Genomic DNA, 16,885 nt, shown 5'->3' on the forward strand with positions numbered 1-16,885 from the left:
CAGCCAATAAAAACAAAATTCAAAACAAAGCTACAAATATCAACTCAACCTGGACTGTAAGCCTGCTGCGTAGGGAGCCAGCTGTTTGCCCTTCAGCTTTACTTACCTTCCTGAACGAAACGTCGTGAAAAGATGCTGAGATGTGGAAGCAAAGGTGCTGCCACCTTGTCACCTGCGCTGCAGAGCCACAGGGTTATCCCTCAGAGCCCCCAGCCCGTAAGGAATCCAACATTCAGTAATAATATCTGGTCATTAGAATTGCACATTAAACCAAAACAAACAGGTCCAGAATTTGCATACATTTACAAAAACTTTAAAAAAAAAAAAAAAAAAAAGACGCCCCACTGCTTCTTCTGCTTATTTCACAAACGCTTGGAACATCTGCAGGAACGGCCTCACCGAGTATATCCCAGGGCATACTTACTATTTATTCCCAGGCACATCTCAAACCACCCACCTCTGCCGGAGCTGGCTGACAACACGACCCCGCGGCTGCCCACCTCCAGGCTGCAGCCCCAAGAGGGGACCAGGCGGCACGGGGCAGCTGCAGGTCCTGCGAGGCACCGGCCGTCCTCCCCCACAAATGCTGCTTATCTCGCCTACGGCACAAATTCCCTTCACTGGGCTTTTCTGGACTGAGGCTGCTTTCAATCTGCCTCGCGAAGACGAACAGACCAGAGGCACGGTCAGCAGCAGAGGTAACGAGGATGCTGGAAACCAAATCACAAGGGAAATACAGGTTTTAAAGGGTCCACCTCTATTAATCTCAGTCTGAGGGGATAATAAAAATGTTTCTGTTCTAATGATGATCTTTGATGAGAAAACTCGGTACAGGAAAAAAAAAAGGACTGAACAAGCACGCAGCATTTCCATGTATTTCCATAGCTATGCCAGGCAAGATCACCTCCGCTACATGTTTCCAAGCATGACTTGTAAATTAGGGACTCTCCTGATTTTTAACGGAAAAGAGGGATTTGAGACACCGCAGCCAGGTGGTGCTCCCCGTGCAGAGCAAATACAGCAACACTGTCACTCTCTTAGAAAAGTTGGAGGCTTAGGGTTGGTTTTTCCAGGGATTTTAGTTTAATGGTACATTTTTTTTTTCCTTTTTACCTTTCTGCCAGCTTCTCAAGAGGAAAACAAAGCAAACCTCTGACTAATCCTTAGCTTTGCCAGCTGACAAAAAAACCCACTGCATTACCACAATGGGTTTAAAATAAAATTACAATTTCTCTTTGAGGGAGGAGAAAATGTGAAGCACCCACAGGTCCTCTGCCTTCTCCCCCATCCCCGAGGCATCGCCTGCACTGATACCCTAACGATGGGCTGGCGCTGCTCCCGTCGCTTTGGGAAGCCTGTACAGTACGGCGATGCACACTGACCGGGCAGAAAAGCCACGTTAAGGCAGAAAGGGAGAGAACTGCTTCTCTGCGATAACGGGAACCGCTGGGAGAAGTTGCCATGGAGAAAAGGGAACTGCTGAAGTGTCTTGAGGTACACGGTGCCGAGAGACGTTGCAGCAAAGCCAGAGGGAATACAGAAGCAAATGGATTTAAATGCTCCTACAAACCTGAAGCTTCCAGACAAGAAATTACCAGTGATTAGTAATAATATAATTTCCATGCAGCACTCATCGGCATGAACCAGTTCTGTCCTCACAACAAAGAGGAACAACAAAAGCCACAAACAGTTACCAAATTAGCTTAAGATCTCTGGGATTTTTTTTTTTGAAGCTTCATAACCATCAAAATTGGTCTGAATGCACAAACATGATTACAATAAAAAGGCCCAGATATCTTCTGGACACGCAGCATCAGACACATCATCATCCTGCAGAAAGCACGCACCGAGCGAGCTCCCTTGCAAGGGAGAGAGGGCTGCTCCCCGGGGTCGTCCCATCCCTTCGCTGGGAGAGCCGTTGGACGGGAGGAATTCGGGAAGCTGTTATTCCAGCTTCAAACATGCTCCTCTCTAAAAGAGCACACACTTAGGAAATGGCAGAGGTAGACTGTCAGACCACAGCTCACGCAAAATAAACAAACACACAAAAAAACCCAAAACATGCAAAAAAACCCCAAAACACACCAAAAAACCCAACAGCCCAGTTCAGAGGTGCTAACCAAGAGCCCCAAGGGTGCAGCTGATTCTCCTCCTGTGTCCATCCCTATTTCCCATCATGGTACAGCCCCATAAGGCAGAAAGCCCAACCACGATCAGATACTCTCTCCGTTAAGATCCTGGCACAGGCAGCCTGCCTATGGACCAAAGCAGCTTCATCCATCCAGCAGGACACACACACGGTGGAAATTTAACCTCTAGGATGAGAAATCCACAAGGTCCCTATGCTGGCCTGGTGAGGAAGATGCAATCATTTAATCAGGAAGGCGAAACAACTCCAGAGCAGGGGGACAGAGCTTCATCCAGCTCTGCAGATCCTTCCCACCGCCTCTCGCCGGGAGCTGGGGCTGTTTGGAGGGCACTGTCCCCAGCCAGCCGAGGACACAGCTCACTCCATTTTTAGCACAAAGAAGGAAAGAGAGCGCCAGCTATCCTGTATTGCTGCACCCACTCAGTTCCAGAATTTCAAACTCTATAATGACACGGTTCCTGGAAGAGCACTTCCAACCCAATTAGAGGATGTCTTGTGAGCACGCCCTTGGCAGCGAGAAGCCCGTGCTGTGGACAGACTCCTGACCGCACGATCCAGGCCCTCGGTAATTCAGTTGTGTGCCCCTTTTAGCCAAGGTGAAAGGCAGGTGTTTTTCAAAAGCAACTTGCTCTTAAGTTTGTGTTTTGTGGTTGGGTTTTGGGTTGTTTGGTGGGTTTGGGGTTTTTTTTTCGTTTGGTTTGGTTTTGAGTTATTTTTAATTATTTGGGTTTTTTTTTTGCTTTGGTTTTCTCCCCCCCTCCCCTTATTTCGTTAGAGTAGTAGAATGAATTGCTGTTTTTTCTCCTTTACCAACACGGTTCGTTTGGTTTGGTTTTGGGTTATTTTTAATTATTTGGGGTTTTTTTTGCTTTGGTTTTCTCCCCCCTCCCCTTATTTCTTTAGAGTAGCAGAATGAATTGCTGTTTTTTCTCCTTTACCAACACGGGTTGTGCTGCTGAGAAAGCCTTTGCACCAGAGCAACACTCGACTCGATTACAGATGAAGCACGGACTCTGCTTTCTTTTGAGCAGGGAGGACAGAGACCCTAAGAAGCTTCACCCTACACTAACCAGCCTTTGGCATTGCCCAGACACACTTGTTTAAGGAATTTTTATGCAGTGGAAGAAGATATTTTCCGCAGTGACAAATACTTTTACAGCTGCCCAAACTACAACACCCATTTGACAGTAGACTCAGCCCCTCCTTGGACTCATTCATGCTCTCTGAAACGCGCCCTTTAAAGGAGAGTTAGTTGTTCTTTTGCATTAAGCAGAGCTGTGTTAAAATGTTTGTTTCTGATGGCACAGGGAGACAGACATCGGGAGGAAGCAAGCTGTGTCTGAAGAGCAGAATTTCTGGCAGATGGGTCAAGAGCAGCAGCTGTGCTCACAGAAAACACACGTGTCTTTCCATACTCGGGGCTGCCATTTGGGAAACATCACGAGAGCCAGTTTATGGCAAGGGGAAAAGGGGCTGTTTTGACAACAGGTGTCAGGATATTGTTCTCCTGTACCCTTCCAGTGGGTGCTGCAGGTGGATGGCTCATTGGGCAGGGAAAAGGACAACATTAATGAAGAGGCTGTACCAGCTCATGACAGTTCCAGAAATACCACGTAGAAACACGTATCGTTACTGCAGTGTGACCACCACACGCATGAGGACAGCCCTTGCTTGCCAGAGTCCAAGCTGAGCCTCTCCTGTCCTCAGCCAGGCTTGAATTGCCTTGGCAGCACTGTGGCCCCAGGCTGTACTTATTCCTGGTGCACATCAGGGGCACGTTTCTCTTCTCCCAGGGAGAGGGTAGGACCTACCTACAAAATGCACAAGGGATGGGAAAGGGGAGAACAAAAAAAAAGTGTCGTGTTTTGGCCTGTGTCTTTGACGTGACGCAGATAGCTAGTACAGGGATGACCGAGGAAGACTGAACCCGAGCATCCAGAGCCCAAGAAGACTGAAATGAAAGAGTTAATAGCCAAATGACCAGGTTTCACAGTGCTCATGACACACCAAAGTCAAAAAGCAGCTCCACAGCCTCTCTGCGAGTCAGCCAGGCAAGCTCAGTGAAGGCAAGAGGCTGCTGTTGGATTTACCAAACTGTGTCACGGAAAGAGCTACAGATGCCTTATCATCACCGAAATGTTACAGAGATAACGTGTGTGTGTCAGCTGCCTCCTGGAAACGCAGCTCAGGGTACTTCCATGCTTATTCTGCCTTCAAACCAGTGCATCACATCTGTTACGCTAACAGAAGTTCCAGGCACCCAGCAGAAAATGAGAGCATCAACCACCACGATTTGACTTGCCCTGGCCTCAGCAGGCGCTCTCTAGCCCTTCTTTCAAGATGTTTTAAGTGGGCAATTTTCCTCGGGTAGGGCCAGGGAGACCCAGGAATTGTTACAAGCAGAGCAAGTAAAGAGTTTAGCAAATCCCTGATGCCAGTCACACTTCAAATGCTGCCCTAACACACCAGAGGATAACAGTACCTAAATAATCACAGGATGGTTTGGGATGGAAGGGACCTTAAAGACCATCGAGTCCCACCCCCTGCCATGGGCAGGGACACCTCCCACTAGCCCAGGTTGCCCAAAGCCTCATCCAGCCTGGCCTTGAACCCCTCCAGGGATGGGGCACCCACAGCTGCTCTGGGCGACCTGTTCCAGCATCTCAGTTGCCCCCAGGATCTTCCCACTGAAGGGCTGGGATGCACTGAAAGCCGCTGTCACACCACGGTGAAGATGCAGCTCTGCTCCTTCCCGCCGGTGAGGATGGAGAGGGAGCACTCCACTTCCAGAAGAGCACTACAAAGGTGAACAAGCACTCTTGTTTTCTCCTTTATAGCTCAGGGATACAGAGGAACATGAAGTGTGATGCGAACATCTGGTTTAGCAAACAGACACAGGAGGGCTGTAATAAGAGGAGGAAGAGCATTAGAGATAATCGCATCAACGACAGAGCCGGTCCTGCGAGCCTTTTGCAAGTGAGGGCACTAAGGATTACTCCTGAAAAATCAGCCTGTTGTGAAGAAGAAAGCAGGGCAGCAGAAGGATAATTCAGCCAGCAACACTGATTAGGAAGGAAAATAAATCACCATTCTATTGCAGGTGCCCTCAGCATCACTTCAAAAGATTACCCCAGCTGAAAGCACCTCTTCAGCCTGGCACGATGCAGCGTTCAGGAGGAGATCACCTCGGAGCATCTCGCTGAACTTAATTCTGCGTGGCAAGTCCTGGACCAGAAATAAATACACCCTTCCCCTCAGCGAGGCCAGCCAGCAGAGAGCTGACGAGCAGGAAAGCCGCTTGTTTCATCACGTATTCAACGGGGTCAGCTCCTCCCAATTGTTATTCCGAGGTCCCTTCAACTCTTTGCTATTTATGCACATTGTTCATCCGAGCACGCCTCCGCCTTGTAAGCATTCAGATAAGATTTGCTCCATCCATACAGAGCAGAGCTCAATCAGAGAAAGATCCCGGCGTTAGTCAGAGCTGCCGAGAGAAGGGAAATTGGACAGCAGGTCCAGGGAGAAAGCCTGAGCGCGTGTGTTACATATTTAAACGACACCGACATTTCTTCAAAGCCTCTTTGGGTTTTTTTATGGTTTAGGGGGTTTTCTTTGGGGTTTTTTTCTCGGTTGGTTTTTGCTGGGTTCTTTTTGGAAGGCTGCAGTTGCAAAGGTAAGATTCTTACAAGAAAAAGATCAAACAGCTGTTCTTGTCGCAGCGGGAGAGTTAGAGGGTAGGGAGAGGCTGAATACCATGTAATTAATATCTGAGGTTCCTGTGGAACAACAGGAAAGTATGGCTAAAAGGAGCTGAAAAGTCAAACTTGAAAAAAAACCAAAAAAAACCCCCCCAAAAAACCAAAAAACAAACAAAGCAAGCAAAAAACAAACAAAAAAACCCCCCAAAAAACCCTAAAGCCCAAACAAACAAAAACAAAACAAAAAACCAGACAACAAAATCCCATGCACACACAGTCCAGGGAGTTTAGATACCTAACATATTGTCACAGGGGAGAGGTTGCCCAGAACAACGTACACGCAGTGAGGAGGGACCCGTGCGATGTGCACCGAGGAGCGATGCCCATTTTGCTCTGCGCTGCTATGCGCTCAAAGAGAAACATGAAGGGGCTCACGCTTCCTTGGCACCTGGTCCTGGCCGAGGGCTGGCAAACACATGGCTTCTGCTAATCAATCCCTTAATAAATTAAGGGAACTGCTCATCATAGAAAAAAGCCATCCCCACGGGAAACTGTACTGAGTGAACTCAGTAACTAACAACCTCAAGACTTTTGTTTTATATCTTTGTAATTCCTTTCCTCATTAATTATAAACCATCACTATTATTCTTCTTTTGTCAACATTTCCCCCCCTCTAACTGGCATACTGCATATTGTATTGCCATTTTTGAGGAGTTTTTTTCCCCCTTGCAGTCCAACTTATTTTAAGCTCCAAGCCTGTGAACACCCGTGCGGACAGACAGCTCTGCTGAACTCGATTACAAATATAGGTAGGTAGCACAGTCCTGGTTTGTGCTGCTTCAGGAAGAGGAAAGAGGAAGAGGGGGGGGAAAAAAAAAAGAAAAAAAAAGAGAAAACTAAACACCAAACCTTTAGAGAAACCCTTTTTTGCTCCACCAACCACTTGGGCTGAAACCACCTTCTGCAACCAGGCTTTGGCAATCCCCTGCTCCCTTCTTGTACGTGAAGCAAACCAACCCACCCGCAGCATCACGCTGCCCTGCAGACACTTGGCTCTTCCAAAAACACTTGCTCTCAATTGTCATCCTTTGCTGTACATGGACACGATAATCTCTCATCAGGCTAAAACCCGCATAAAATAGTTCCAGGTTGAAGAACATGCAGAACAGCAAAATCAAACTAGCATTTCTGACATTATCGTGCTGGTGAGTCATCAATTAATTCTTGTTTGTCAGCTCCTATAAAGCCAAGATCTCCAGAGGCACCTGGGGCAACAGACCCCAGCCCGAGCTGGACACCCGGAGCCAGAAACGCCTTTTCCCCCTTTCACTGTCAGCTGCCAACAGCAGCAGGAAGGGATGAGAGAGGAACTTCAAGTGACAGCATCCTTCCCCCCAGCCCCTCTCCCCACTCCATGACGGAGCACTCGGATGGCCAGCCCCAGCAGTATTCAAGCCAAGCCTGACTCTGCCCATCAGTCCTGTCCCTTTGGGGAAGCGGCTCCTCCATCACAAAACCCAGGGTTTGTTTCCATCCCTGGTGCAGTCCTACTCCAGATTCAGCAAATGACCTTCCGCCCCCAGCCAGCAGCTCTCGGCCGCAGGCGGCAGGTCTAACAGATGCCCAGACCCCGGGTACCAGCAGCAGCAGATCAAAAGCACCATTGCCCCGACCGGGAACAGCGGAGGCTTCGCAGAACACAGCTGGCTTCAAGCTGAGGCAGAAATGGTTCAAGGGATTTGTTTGCAGAGTTTGCCCTTCATTAAGATCCTGTTGGCTGGGACGCAGAGAGGAAAATCAGGGATGTATTTGTATTTAATGGCAGGGACCACATAATAATTTGCAGCCTCTATGCCCAAGCGTCACATATATCATTTGTATTGAACACATGCTTTGTTTGCTTTATTCTTACTTTCTAGTTTTTCTTTCCTATGGTGACCCACTGTGTCCTTCCTATACTTTTACCTTCTCCCCTACCATGAGCTCTGCTTGAGCAAAGCTTTGCAGAACAGAAAAATCTGTCTCCTGCTGGAGCCAGCCGGATCAGACTCTTTTCTCTAAAGGAAACAGCGTTTAAATATAATAGTAATCTTCCACAACTTAGGGCTAGGAAAGCTGGCGATTGACAATACCAAAAAACCCAAGTCAGCGGGGACCAAGAGTTAAGTTTCTTATCCCTAAAAACAATTTCCACACCCCCCCTTTGCCTTGCAAATTTAGATGAGCTAAAAAAGAACCACCACAAGAGGAACGGAGCTTGTTCGGTGGCCAGCGTGGCTTTCTCCAAGTGGGATCAGAGGTGAGGCGTTCAGAAGTCCCATTTAAGAGAGCAGCAGCCTTTTGATGGTGAAGTAGCTCAATGCTTTCGGAAAACAGGGCTTGAGCACATTGGGGATCTGGTATGCTATCGGAAAATTGTGTTTCTGCTGCTTAAAAGCTTGTGGCTCTAGCAAAATTCAAGTTACAGAATAGGTTTTGAGCAATAAAACCTCACACTGAGCAGCCTGAGTTTTCCTTTGCTAATTATCAAAAGCCAACGTTGGCAAGGAATATTACACGCTTATCCAATGGATTCAATAAAAAATTGCTCACTTGTGCACAGTTTGAGAGGGCAACCCCATCCGCCTCGCCTCCCTTCCACTGATAGATTTACATACATTAATATTTTAATCTTCTAAAAGCACAAGCAATTTATCTCTTCTTTAAAAATAAATAAGGTGGGGAATAGGATCACTTTTAGAAAGCGGCATCTAGAGAAACATTTTAATGTAGATACAGGCCTGTGTCAATACCCCCAAAGCAGACAGAAGGTCGATCCAAAGTCACAAGGGACCAGCAATTTTGGATGCCTACACTGACACCTCCTTTTAAACAGAACACAGTTTTTAGAGATGTAAACCCACAACCACCTACTAATCTTCAGAGGAGCAAACAGACTTCCAGCACTTCAGAGAAATATTTCCTTCCTTCCATGTTTTACAATAAAAAGGATAAATAAATAATAAGAATAATAATAAAGAGACAGAAGGAGACAGACAGACATCTGGGTTATGTTCTAAACGTAATTAGAAGCCTGACAACAGGACAGAATAATGTCAAACAAATTACAAGCAATGTGTTTTCATTCACACGGTGACAAGTCAACAGGCAGGCAGTTAATTTTAAGACTGATTATGTACCAACTCCTTAAATAAAATAAACACTCTCATGTACACGGAAAGCACCAGGGAGTCCAAACACACCATTGATCTCCCTTCGGGCAGGGCTGAACAGCTCAGCTGCAGCTGGGAAATCGTCAGGGTGGGTATTTTAGGGGGGTTGGGTGTTTTATGAGCAGCTGCCCCCCCTTTCCAGGATCCCAAGCCCACACGCCTTGGACCCCAGCCTTGGGGCTGCTGGGCATCTCCAGCAGTCCCTGAGTGCTGGCACAAGCATATACAAAGCTCACATATAAAATGACATCACAGAGTGCAACTCCCACTCGCGGTCCTGCCCGGGGCAATAACCTTCGGGACAGAAAAGCCATCGGATCCCGAACAAAGGAGACCAGCACCTTCACGCCGCATCAGACACCTCTGCTGGGTTGCCCAGCTCCCAGACACGGCCGGGCACAGGCAGGGAAGGGTTTGCTCTCCAGGCTCAGGCACACTGGCACAGCCCCTTCCCACTCAGGGGCTCCTTTGTGGGTTTTTTGTGGTTTGGGGTTGTTTTTTTTGGTCAGGGTAGGCAGATGCAAACCCACAAGCAGAGCAGAACCTGCTGGCTGAGGACCGCACGCTCCCCAGCAAAGTAACTGGCAAACTGGGCAGCAGTGGTGGAAACACCGCTTCGAAGGGAGACGGCTCTGCCAAAAACCTCAGAACAGACCAAGCCCCGGGGAGTGATGCCTGCAACAGACTATGGACGGAGCAGGGACACAAGCAGCTGCAGAATACTCCACAATATTCCCCTCCCGGAACCTTAAGGTCCACTGAGGGAGAGATCTGCTGAGTGTAGAAGGATGCACAGACAACCGACAGCAATTCCTGAGCAACCCGGGGTTGTTCCTGCAGGAAAGCGGTGCCTCTCCTTCTCCGGGGTCCGACGGCAGGTTTCCCAGCATGGAGCTGCACCCCTGCTCCAACAGACCCATTCTCCTTCCCACACGGGCATCTGCAGGGACCAATTCACACAATGCTTCAACTTTCTACTTGCAAGGCAATTTAAAAAAAAAAAAAAAATTAATTTGAGTAGCAGAGGGGGAAGATGTGCAGCCTGGGGAGCCGGGGAGGGAGCGGTTGCAGAGGGCAGCGCTTCATTTTCTTGCAGCAATAAGAAGTACCGATTGGTTTGAATGATGGTGGCTTCACGGGAACACCACCGCAGAGCCAAAAGACGACAGCTGTGACGTCAATAGAGGGGAAAAGCAAACAGGCTCGGCGTAAAGGCAGCAATGGGACACGACGGCGGAGACGCCGGGCTGCAAGGAGAAACAATGCAGCACGACAGAATGACAGATGGAAAAAAAAGAGAGGTTACAAAAGCAGAACAGACTAGAAAGGCACTTATAGGATAATAATCCTTGCCTGTGTTTCTAATTATATCTGTAATACTTAAAGCTGAAAGGATTTTAGAAGGCCAATTTACTTTTCATCCTCTGTGCCATCTTCTGTTGGCGTTTGCCCCAAATGCCTGAAGACAAGTGGTTGGGTTCAGTATCCGCTAACCTGTGCGTGTAGCTGGAATTAAACACTTTCCCATAAAATCTGCAAGGGATGCGGCAGAACTGCCTAAAATCCCCCCCAGGGCAGGGATGGGATGGGCAGCCCCCATCAGACACGCACACGTCCTCAAACGTGAAAAGTGAATCCAGCAACGCCACTGCAGAAACTCCAGGCACCTCCTGGTGCAAATTTTAACAAAGCAGAAAACTGTGGAGCAGCACCAGGCAGCATCCTCTGAATAAATCAATATACAGGCAGTTTAGGAGGGGCTTTGCTAAAGGCTGGTGAGACCGGCTGGAACGATGACAACCCAACAGAACCGTGCCAGGGCGGGAGCAGACATGGAAAGCAAGGGAGTCATCTCATTAAATCTCTCTGGACTCTGCAAGTGGTTCTTTAGAGCTTCACGTTAACCAAATAATATATCTACAAGCTTATAGCTGTGAACAACTTCATTTAAATTAGATTTCTGAAGCATAAACTGGTCCAAACTACTCAAATTTGAAACAAAGGGGAAATAATAGGCATTAGATTAACCAAGTAAAGATATATCAATTTTAATTGTACAGCTATTCAGATTAGAGTACTCTGGGGAGGAAAAAAACACTTAGTCTATCTCCTTGGGAGTAGTGGTGCTTAGGTTTAATCTGTAGGGTTGTCACTCTACAGAGACGTAGCGCTCCGAGAATTTTAATGCCATGCTAAACTGGAAGAAGTCAACCCCAATTTCAGAAGATCAAAGCCTGTAACAAGCAGTCGATCAGGACAAACATCATAACTGTCAGCATTTTAAGTTTGGAAATAGAGAAACGTAATGAAAACTGCAGCAGCAGCGCTCCCGATGCACTCAGAAGGAACGTTGCCATCTGAAGGGAAGGGGAGCATCTCAGCGTTCGCTGTCCGCTGCGTGGTTCAAGAGCCTGGCACGCTTGCTGACACCTGAACCTCCCTGCTAATTACCGTCTCCTACCCAGAAACAGGGGGAAGGGAAAGACTTTTAGAAAAGCAAAACTACAGCAGAGATGTTGTTGTAACAGTTGAGAATATTTCCAGCAATGCTTCAGATGCTGCAGTGCGAGATCTTACCCAACAGCTTTCGGAAACAAGGCGGTAATATTTATCATCATCACCTTCCCCAGCTCAGTATGCTGAAAGCACAGAGAGAAAAACACACTGCCTTGGAATAGTTAAGTGTTTGGGTTTGCAGTTAGATTTTTTTTTTCTTTTTTACCTTAATTACTGATAACCGAGTCAAACCAAGAAACAGCCTAAGAGCACAGCCTTTGTAAACCACACTAAATCTTGTCCTACAGCAAAGGATAAACACACTTTTGCAAAAGGACAAAACCACTCCAACGTATTGGGCAGACATTCTCAGGATTTCTAAAGTTAGCTTTCTGCGTGGCGGCTGAAGGGGCTGAATCCCAACTCGGTAGAAACACGGCCCAAGACTCAGCCACCCCCAGTGCAGAAGATGACGGCCACCATCCTCCCAGCCCGACGGGGAGGGCTGGTACACCAAGAATAAGCCTGTTCTTGGGAAGGGCTCATTCAACTGGCGTTTTCTTAACCAAAAGCTCATAAGCAAAGGGCTTCGCTGCTCTCTAGAAGCAGCCAAAGAGTCAGAGCCCCAACAGAAGACAAGCGAGAGCCGGCTTGGACCCCACATGAGAATGACGTGGTCAGCAGCCAGCATTGCCGATGGGACCCCGACCCAGCCCACCGCTGCCCTAAAAAGCACCAGCACTACTGTGCCGCACCTGCGATTATTTTAAGCAATCAGCTTTAGAAAAAAAACACTAATGAGCAAGGTTCATTCCTCCTTTCTCATAACAGTACAACTCGTACTTAACCTTCCTGTTGCTAAAGAAATATTCCACTGAAGAAGGCAGCACAGCATCAATTAACCACCTGGCAAACAATGCCTCCACGTCGCTACGCCTGTTAACCTTGGATTTACAACTCCATTTTTGTCAGTTTTGTTTTTTTAATTAAGATGCTTATATCCTGAAGGGTAACCAAGTTCACTCTATTAAATTAACATCTGGTATAAATAACGCACCGCTGGAGAGACCAAGAACACCTACCAAGCACTAAAACCAGGTGACCGAGCATTAAACAGCCTTACCTAAAAGATAAACATCTGACAACTAAACTCCATCTTTGCACGCATTTCTGGTAGAAGAAAAGCCAGCTCCAAGTCATTTGCTTGGGGGCTGCTGTCCTGAGACCCAAGCGAGGCGGCGCAGGCTGGGTGCCGCGCTGCAGAACAGCCGCCGTGGAAAGCGGAGGCTCCAGGGACGGACAGTCTGCTGACCCCACGTGTCGGTTACAACACTGACTGAGCTCCCAAAGCCATTTTCATTAATAAAAAGTTTCCAAGACCAGACTTTCTCCTTTCCTAGCCCCAGAGGAAGCTTTACACAAGAATCCTGGAGACCAATCCTGCCCTCTATCCTCTTTTTCTTTTTTTTTCTTTTTTCTTTTTTTTTAATGATGGGAGAATCAAGCTCCTGGAGACCAATCCTGCCCTCTGTCCTCTTTCTTTTTTTTTTTCTTTTTTCTTTTTTTTAATGATGGGAGAATCAAGTTTGGCAATTTCTTATGTTATACAAGTACGAGCAACAGGAGAAGAGAGCCATCAATCACACAGCATTGGCTTCCCTGCCCACGGGAGCTGTGCGTGCTCGGTGTAAAGGTTTATTTTTCACTTACGTGAATCCACAGAGCTCACCACTATCGTAGTCAAGTACCCACTGTCATTTCTACACCATTTTCAAAAGACAAAGGAAATAAAAGGCATAAAACACCTTCTAAAACAAGCGCTTTTTTTGTGTGTGTGCTGAAGTCTTTGGTGAAGAAATATAAAACTCAATTGTAACAAGAGCTCAGACTGCTGCTTTAGACTCTAATGGTTTCATAACGGTAGTTAAGGCTTCTTCCTGGCTTCATAACTATGCCACAATGCATTTATCAAAAGCACATTACCACAATGGACGCATTCACTCTTTCTGCAATATTTCGACAGCTCCCTTTGGACAGTATCAGTAAATAAAATCTTATGTGGTCCAATTAAAGAAAGCACAAATCCACATCATTTCTCGGTGGCTATCTTGTTTTGAATGCATTGCTCTATCCAATTTTTAAATGGAAAATAGAGAAGTGTTTTGAATACGGTAAAAAACCTTCCTGCCCAGAAGAACTCCAGGATGCTCAGGCTTTAAGAGCCTCGGGAAGGAAGGAGAGGGGTGTTACTCAGGAGCTTTGTTTCCATCACAGGAGGACGAGAGGTTTTGACAGCAGAGAGACAAGTGTGTTTGGACTCATGTCGAATCTCTACCTGGACAAATTGGCCTGGGAGTCCCTTCACATTGAAAGTGCACAAGAGCATCACAGAGCCATTTCCCCACTCCAACAAAAAGCAGAAGGGAATTAGAGATCTCTCTTCCCCTTCCTCCCATCCAGTCACCTCCAAAAGGCTGCAACAGGCACAGCACCGCAGTGCTCTGCAGGGACGCGTCCAGATGCGAGCATCCTCCCACTCGCCCCTTGCCCACGCAAACCCCACGGTTTTATTGTGGGGAACACGAATTGCTGCTGCCAGCCGGGCTGCGGGAGGAGCGGCGCACGTGTGAAGCTCACGCTGTGTAATGACTGCTGCCGAAAGTGCAAACGCACGTGGGTGAGTACTGGCACGAGCTGTGCAGAGTGTAGCTAAAATTAGGGCTGGCAATATGGAGAACCCATAATATCCTCTGCACCTGGGGAGCTCAGAGCACTGCAACCCAAACACGCTTTAACTGCAGGGAGGGTAGAAGGGGGAAGATACAAAATACACGACTTTCTTCACCATTTTTTCTACCGAAAGAGGTTTTGCAATAGCCTTCCTGCAGCAACAGCTCAAAAGATTTTAGGGTGGAGATAATTTGGAACAAATTTCCCTTTCTTTGAGCACCTGAAAGACTATTTTAAACCAAACAGCTACTCTGTTCTAGCAATGATCCTCAATCTTTGCCACATGGTCTTTTTGCCGTACACTTCTCCCTCCCATCCCTTAACTGCTACCATGGGGAAAAAATTGGCAGTTTGCTTAAATATAGGATGATTTGTATTGGGTCAGTGTTCAAGCCCAAAGTAACAAAACCCGCTTCACGTAAGGGATGGAGTGCTTAGCATCCCTCACCCGTTGATCTGTGCTGTTTACTCCCTTGGTGTGGAAGGTTTTACACTGATAAGTTCTGACTGCTGCTGGGTACAGGGGGAGCTGGGGGCAGTGACCTGACCAGGACTCTTTATGGCATAGTTCTGACGCCCCTGACCTTAGCATCCTTTGCAAAAATCACTTAATTTCTCCAATGGTATCAGAGAGAGAGGCAAAGCAGCCAGGCAGCATGCAAAGGAGCTCTCGAGTTTTTGTCTCTGGGTTGCAGGGGGCGAGGGTGAAGATTGGTCAAGAAACCTTCTAGAAACCCTGGGGATGGAAGGAGAGCACTAGAATTGGCTATGGTAAATGAAAAGCATAATTCAAATGCTGACATGTACTTCACCAAGCTGTTCTTTAAACTACATGGGAAGGAGCTGCATCAACCTCCATCTAAAGAAGAAAAAAGGAGGGGGGGGAAAAAAAAAAGCTTAGGTACAGTATTATCCAGGGGCTGTTCCTAAGGCCACCATCCAGAAACAGACTACCAGGCTTTCATTCAATAAGGTACTGCTACAACAAAATTACCTCCTGGGTGCTAATGGTCTCTTAGTTATAAACAACCTCTTTAAATAAGGAAAAAAAAGTGCTTATAAAGGAATTTGCCACATATTTCTTTCAATAAATCCTCTTAGGTACAGTATTATCCAGGGGCTGTTCCTAAGGCCACCATCCAGAAACAGACTACCAGGCTTTCATTCAATAAGGTACTGCTACAACAAAATTACCTCCTGGGTGCTAATGGTCTCTTAGTTATAAACAACCTCTTTAAATAAGGAAAAAAAAGTGCTTATAAAGGAATTTGCCACATATTTCTTTCAATAAATCCTTCCTCCATTCAGTGCTTCCCAACAGGAGCCAGTCTCCTGACTATCATCACCAGTAATTCTCTCCCACCAGGGGGAAGTAAAATAAAAAATTCAGACCATAAAAATATCTCTTTTATCTTTGGAGAAAGTTATTATGAGCCTTCACGCTGCCTGGCTGATGTCTGTGCAGAAACCAAAGATGGTCCCACTCCTTCTCCATTCATTGCCTGCAGAGGGACAAAGGAACAAATGCTGACCATGTGAGGGGTACCCAGAGGCTCATGGTAATTGTACTCATTTAGTTTTATTTATAGTAGCAAGTATTTGATTTTATTTACACCAAGAAGAACAGGTCTAAAGGCTCCTGACAAAAGCATCCCGTGCGGGCAGCTGGGTACGTTCCCATCACACTGTGCCAGGTATTCCCCTTCTGAACCCCCTACTCTTGGCATATGCCAGAAAAAAAAAAAAAAAAAACCCCTCCTAATTTCCCAGAGCTCCTGACAGTCCAGTCCCTACCTGCTGGGTTTGCTCTCTGCCAGCTCCAGATCTCTTGGCTGGTGCCCTGCTCTCTGGGGCAGGCAGCTCGCTGGGGAGGTGAGTGGGCGCAGAGGGGCTGCCTGCGGGAAGAGCCACCGGGGACACTGCACAAGGAGTGCACCCAACGGGCTCCTACCCCGAGCTCACACCTGCTGGAAACACCCTCGATTTCCAGCCTTTCCCAGCCCAGCACACGTGCCAGAGAGGACGTGCCAGCGCTCCCCAGGACTGCTCACACGTTCCAAGCCCAGGCTGTCCTGGACCACACGGCGCAGAGCTCGGGGCTGCGTTTGCAGCGGGACAAGCCCATGCCAGCGTGCAGAGCATCCCAGCTCTAAGACCCCACTGCCAGAAGAACTCAACAGGCACGGTGGGAGCCCCAAAAACCAGCACACGGTCCCCTTTGCAGGGCAGCTGGACCACACTCCTCAACAGGAGCACCAGGAGGTCACACTGATCTGGAGAGAAGTGGCGTGGACCGAGGTGGACGGGTCACACCAGCCTCCACGGTGGCAGCCCTGGGGCTGGGCAAAGAGCTGCCCAGGCAGGGAGCAAGATACCTCTCCTTAAGCAAAGCCCAGACAGAGATGGGCACCTTTTGTCCTCCAAATGCATAAGCTTATTCATCATAAAAAGTACAGAGACTAAAGGAACTAACGCTAATAAAGGTTTATAATTTCCTACACCCAGTCCTTAAGGGAGTCCCAGCAAAGCTTTGCAGACAGCAAGAGCCTGGGATTGGGCTGCATCCCATCTGAAGGAGGAAAAAAAAAAAAAAAAAAAAA

The sequence above is a fragment of the Pterocles gutturalis genome, unplaced genomic scaffold, assembly GCF_000699245.1.
Source record: "Pterocles gutturalis isolate BGI_N339 unplaced genomic scaffold, ASM69924v1 scaffold9798, whole genome shotgun sequence".
Taxonomy (NCBI): domain Eukaryota; kingdom Metazoa; phylum Chordata; class Aves; order Pterocliformes; family Pteroclidae; genus Pterocles; species Pterocles gutturalis.